Below are 6,851 nucleotides of genomic sequence, written 5' to 3'. Positions count from 1 at the left end.
GCCTACTTACGTTATTATGCCATAGACAAACAAAATAAGTGGGTTCAATGGTTACATCTCGCTAAATGGTGGTACAATTCTACTTACCACACATCAGCAAAAATGACTCAATTTCAAGCTCTGTACAGTTATGAACCTCCGAAATGGAAGAACTTTTCTATCATCATGAGGAAGCTTCCAGTTGTTAAAAACCAATTAGAGGAAACCCAAACAGTCTTCCAAACTCTAAAAGAAAATCTAAATAATGCAAGGAGTCATATGAAGTAGCAAGTTGACCGAAACAGAACCGAGAGATAGTTTGAAATTGGAGAATGGGCCTTTGTTAAACTCCAGCCTTATAAGAAATTGTCCTTAAATTAGAGGGGAAAAGAAATTGGCACCAAAGTTTTATGGATCGTACTAGATAAAAAACAATATTAACCAAGTAGCATACAGCTTAAGCCTTCCCAATAAAATTCATGTTCACAACATTTTCCATGTATCCTGCCTTAAAAAAGCACTTGGTCAACATCAATCAGTGGAAAAAACACTTCTAACTTTAGATGATGAAGGAAGGGTTATTCTAGAACCAAAAGGTATCATCTCCACCAAGGAAAAGAAATTGCGATCATGGGTAATAAAAGAATACCTGGTCAAATGGAAGGACTTACCAAAAGAAGAATCTTCTTGGGAGACATAAGTGCTTCATCAACAACACCCATCATTATGTATGCTTTGTGGACAAATCATATTTTCAAGAGGGAGGAAATGTTATGTAAAAATGAATCTATAACTATTAGTTAATTAGGCAAAGGGTATGATCAAAGATCATGCACATTCACCAAGAGGCACCAAGGCTGTATTTAAGCTAGGGCCTCTCACAATGTAAATCATCTTATTCATAAAATATATACATTTTCTATCTAATGCTGAGTTTCACTGCTTCAACTACCTTCAACAATCATAAGGTGGGGATATATGGTGTTGTTAGTTGGCATGTGTGTTAGCCAAAAAAATGGGAGTAGTTAAGGGAAATAATTTTAGTTACTCACATTCTTTGATGATCATCCCTAGACATCAACATTATTGCAACTTCGCCTAAGAGCGCTCCACAACTACGATGGTTGTTACTTGTAAATTATGATTCCATAGTTTTAAAAAATCCGCCATTTTGGAAAGGCAACCTTCTCCACACTTCATTTGGGTAACTTACCTTGTGTTTTCATGGTATTTCATAGTATTTTTCAGTTTGGTAGTGATCTCATGTTGAATCTAGACTTCACAAAAACCCATTGCTTTGTATTTTTTAGTTCACCCCTACTCTATTAGTTTCCCACTCTTTTGGACTTTTGTTTCCGATTTCTCAACAGAACTTAGTTTCATTCACCCTTTTCCAAATGTGTAATTTTCATGTGGTTTCTAACACGCGAAAGTGATTTGATACTTTCTACATCATCTAGAATTCTCTATACCCCTACCATTCATGTCCCAATAATTGCCCTGCCTTGTATTGGATCCTCTTACACTCAACTAGGAAGATAAAGCATGAGAGAGTTTCCCTCCTCATGGCCCAAGTCAATACATAATCCTTAATCACCTGCTACTAGGAGCATACTTCATATATGTCTAGAAAGGAGATGGATATGGCTAAGTAGGAAGACAAAGTTGACGGTGATCCCTTTTTTATATTGAGGTAGAAGATAACATGGGGTAGTGGATCTTAGACACTCATAACACCCACTCATTATAGACAAAATACATGCAAATAATGGATATCCACTGGCTTATCAAAACCATCATGGAGAAGTTTATAGCAGAGTGCAATGAGCCTTAACAGGAGATATTTTTCATCATAGATGCCCTACAAATGCAACTTACCAAGACGAATAACAAAGTCTCAATGCTTTCCAAGAGCATTGTGAATTTAATTTTTATAACAATTATGAGGAGGAATATGATCTAGTACTCACCCAGGTGGACTCTCCTACTACTTAAATGATATTTCTAGTTCTAGGTTTTTGAGTTTTTCGCGCATAAGTAGGCATGCTAGCCTTGCTATTAGTTTATGTACTATTTTAAATAATAGTTTTTGTGATAGGACTAAACTTAGTTACTTATAGAAACACTATATCACAATCAATATGATAATTTTAGAAAAAGACTTATGTTTGTGCTAGTGGTTTGGTTTTTTAAGTGGCAAACCAATAGCCACATGCTAGCAATAGTTTGTATGAAGAAACACAATTATTTTTTGACTTGCACACAAAATATATATTTCTATTCGAGAGTTTCTATCATCCATTTATTCATAATAGTGACAAGGACTAGAAAAATTAGTAGCATTAAATATAGGCAAAGTTGTGAAAGTCATATTTAGATATCCAATCACCTTAATAAAATTACATTTTCCCTAAAGGATGCAATCATCTAGTGTCCTTGATTTTTGTATCTTTGGAGAAATTTCAAACTTGAATGAACGTAAATACACCATACATGTTCTATTTGTGTTAGGGTCCAACCTTAACCCCTTTATTTATGTAATAAACCCAATGGGCCCTGTCATAGTCATAGTTAGTTAGAGAATTAATAAAGCCCACATTAATAATTGTAAGTGGTGGACCTACATTAAAGAAAAGGGACCACAATTAGTTGTAAACGGGCCATAGTTAATAAATAAAGTGGTTAACTCGTGTTATGCAAGGGGCCACTAGTAGTTAGGGTTTTGGATGTCACTTAGCTATAAATAGTCTTAGTTAGTAAGGGAAATATCATTGAGTCTTATTGTAATTGAACTCTGCTCTGCTGGAGGTTGCCACCTCGAAGAGGCAAGTGAACATTGATTATGTTTCTGAATAATACTTTGTAGTTTTTCTCATTTCATTCTGTGTTGTAGGTTATATTTCTTCGCATTTATAGTATTCTGGAATTTCTCATAGGTGAAGGGCATAACAAGCGGTATCAGAGCACTTTCTAGGGCTGATTGTACCTCCAATTTTCGTAGATTTGTTTTAGGCTAGAGACATGTTCCAGCATCTTTAAACCACGGGATCTATCACTGAGAGCATAAACTTGCAGATTTTGGGAGGCATGTACGTAGGAACTACAAGAGGTGGTCACACTTGTTGGACTCCCTTGTAGCCCGTGTGGGTACCTCTTTGACTAGTAGCGCATTAGATAGAACCATGTACGGAATGCACTTCCACGTACCCTTGGGTATATTGAAAGCCTCCTGGGCTCACCTGAAACCTAGCCTTAGATAAGCCATTGACCATCTTGCTGCTACAATACATTGAGAACAAAACTCTGAGAGATTACCTATTCATATCATAGGGTAGTCAGGTAGTATGGCTAAGGGTACACTTAATCCTCCTTAGTTAGGGCCCTAAAATATTGGGTCGACTACTATTGTTGGACCCCTATGTATATTGCGATCTGTAGCACCTGACACTCCTTTGTGACCATAGTTCCCTCTACTATTTGAAGATTGTCCATTACATTATCTTTCGGATCAGATCTAACAGTTGGGGTTCTATCGCCGTAGTGAAAATCTGATCCAACAGTTGGGGTTCTTCCACCAATGTACAAATCAAATCCAATAGTGGGGTTTTGGTGCCATCATGCAACTCACCTTCAGAAGTTGGGGTTCTACCGCCGTAGTGCAAATCCGATCCAACAGTTGGGGTTCTGCCACCACTATAAAAATCAAATCCAATAGTGGGGTTCTGGTGCCGTCGTTCAACTCACCTCCAGTACTTGGGGTTTTCACAGTGCCGATCAAACTCTTTGCGTAGTGAGGCTTGCAACTATTATAGTACATGCCCAATTTTCACAGGACATTAGGCAGGATCAAGTTTTCTGGAATTCGGCACTGTAGTATTGATCAGTGGGGAGTAAAATAAAACGAGTTAGAGACGATCCCTGGGCATCTACAAGAGACTTAGCCCATAAGATTGACGATGAAAAACTAGTCGCAGTGGTACCATTCATTTATAAGCCCCAAATTTTTTTGTGGTCCCAAAATTTTCCTGACGCAATCTCAAGGGATCCATGTCATTATAATCGCAAGTTTTCCCTCTTTCCAAGAAGACTACTCTTAAGTAAGCTCAAAAAAATTGTCCGAGATTGGTATATGAAGGGTACCCGATCTCAAGTTATGGATGTGTAAAAGGCACTCGAGAGGGTCAACAACCTTGAAGAAAAATTCAAAACATTCGAGGGCACGGTTCTCAAAGATCTCTCACATATATCATCCATTCTAAGCCCGCCTCATATGGAGGAGCCTAGTGTTGATGCACACATAGAAGGAGAATCCATCCATCACATTCACTTCCATGGAAAACGCCACTCTTCCCAGCACCGGACACCCATGCTCGACATGTACAACATGGGAAGCAAAAATGGAACAATATTTCTCCCTTAAAGACATCTCAGAAGATCAAACTAAACTACATGTGGGAGCCCTTTCTTTGGAACAAGAGAGATGGCACTGGTGGCAGTGGCATCATAAATGTTATCCAAGGAACTTGACTTGCCACATGTTCTCAAAAGCCATATGTGATTTCTTTGACTATGAATCTAATTTTTTGGGTCGTCTCACTAAACCTAGGCAAACAGGCTCAATAAAGGACTACATTGTAGCCTTTGATAATGTTATGAAACCAGCTCACAAAAAGATAGAAAATATAGATCAACGCCTTAGAAATAAGCCTCTTCGAGAGGGCAACCCCATTTACATTACAAAAATGAACAATTCTTGGATGATACAAATGACAAGACCTCCTTTCTATATATAGGAGTCTAAGGGGTCATAATATAATTAGAGTCAACATAACAATAATAATGTAAGGGCACAATAATAACAATATGGGGACTACATGGGCACAACAATATAATAAGGGAGTTGTAATAATAACAATAAGGGGTTACACTAGTAGTATAGGGACCTAACATGCCCCTCTCCTTCAAAAAGTGTTGTCCTCAATGCTTGAGTAGTTCTTGATGGTCTTGTATAAAATTCTTGTCCTCCCATGAGGAATATTCAGCTAGTAAGTTCTTCCACTTGATGAGATACTCTGAAATTGATCGATTTCGTAGCTGTCGGGTTCTTGTTTCTATGACTGCTCCAGGCTCCAATATGATTTTTCCTTCCTCATCAAGTTCTAGCAATACTGTTTGAACTGGGATCTTTTGCAATTTTTGAATGAGTGGCCACACTTCTTCGTCCTTCTTCCATTCATACCTTGTTTCGTTTATCCAATCTGGTTTGGTAATAAAAATGGTGCACAACAATGCTTCCACATCCTCATCCTTTCTTGAGAGTGCATCTACCTTAACATTTTGCTTCCATTTTTTGTAGATGATTTCAAAGTCATGACCCAACATCTTTGTGACCCATTTTTGTTGCTCTTCAGAGGATAATTTTTGTTCTAAAAAGTATTTAATACTATCATGATCTATTTTTACCTTGAAGTGTCTTCCGATTAGGTGAGGTCGCCATTTCTTAAGTGTGTGTAATATTGCCAACATTTCCTTCTCATAAATAGCTTTATTGAGGAACATTTGTTTATATGTATGTAACCATAAAAATACTCAATCTCCTACGTCAAAACTTCTTTCATTGCAATGTTGATCTACCTGTTGTTTCATTCAATTTTGCACCAAAGTGGCATTATCCTTTAAAAGTTGGAGAACTTGTTGTTGATGCTCGATGTGATATTTCACTTCTTGAATCTTTTTCTTCTTGATATGTACTTCTATATTTAGAGTTTGAGGAGTGGTAATTTCTTCTGGTGCATTACAAGATATGGTCAGATTCATTTCTTGATGCTCTGTGATCTTTCACTTCTTGTGCATTTTTCTTCTTGATATGTCCTTTTATCTTGATAGTTTGAGGAGTGGGAATTCTGGCCATTGCATTACAAGATATGGTCGGATTCATTTCTTCTTTCTTCATGTGGTCTTTCACTTCTTGAACCATTTTATTCTTGATATGTCCTTCTATCTTAAGAGTTTGAGGAGTAGTAATTATTTCCAATGCTTTACAAGATGTGGTCGGATTCATTTCTTCTTTCTCTGGGGTTGGTTACTGGTGTATATACTCTTCTTTTGATGTTTCTTGATTATTTTCTTCCTCCTCTCCACAATCAATGTAAAATAATTTCTTCTCATCACACTTATGACCTTTAATGTATTTTTTATCACAATTGTAACAAAGCCCTTTTTCTCTTTTTTCTTCCAATTGTTGTGGTGTAACCCTTGTAGGTTGTGGAAGGCTAGGAGAAACAACACTTCCATCTTTATAGTTGTGAGGGGTAGACTTCCTTGTTGCCATAATTTTTCTTTCCACTTTGTAACAAAGCCCTTTTTCTCTTTTTTCTTCCAATTGTTGTGGTGTTTCTCTAAAGAAGGTGTTGCTCTTTGTATCCTCATAATGTGCTATAATTTCCTCTGTGAAAATTGACCACGTAACAAGTGGTTTACAAGAACAAAGCCCTTTATACCATAAAAATTGATCTTGTTCTAAATATGAAGATGCAATACATACCTTTTGTAATAGTGGTATGCCATGTATATCAAAATATTTCACCATCTGTAGTATCCAATTTACTGGATCCTTGCCATTAAACTTCCTCATCTGGATTTTTCTTGATTTTAAGAGCTCGATCTTGAAATGACTGTGACTCTGTAATTTCAGATCTCCAAGTTCTAAAGTTTCTTCTTGCGGTATCTCTTTGAGTTCTCCTTCTAACCCCGCAAGTCTGATCAGAATTTGATTATCCAAGAAAGAGTTATGCCAAATCTCCCACAGTTGCCTGATTCTAGACCAGTTCAGTAGAGCGAACTTGTACGACATACCACGTCTCACTGTCTCG

This window comes from Pinus tabuliformis, chromosome 5_2, assembly GCF_031772625.1.
Source record: "Pinus tabuliformis cultivar Carrire ecotype Pingquan chromosome 5_2, CPIR1, whole genome shotgun sequence".
Classification (NCBI taxonomy): Eukaryota; Viridiplantae; Streptophyta; class Pinopsida; order Pinales; family Pinaceae; genus Pinus; species Pinus tabuliformis.
The sequence above is the reverse complement of the archived record's forward strand: the minus strand, read 5'-3'. Positions refer to the sequence as shown.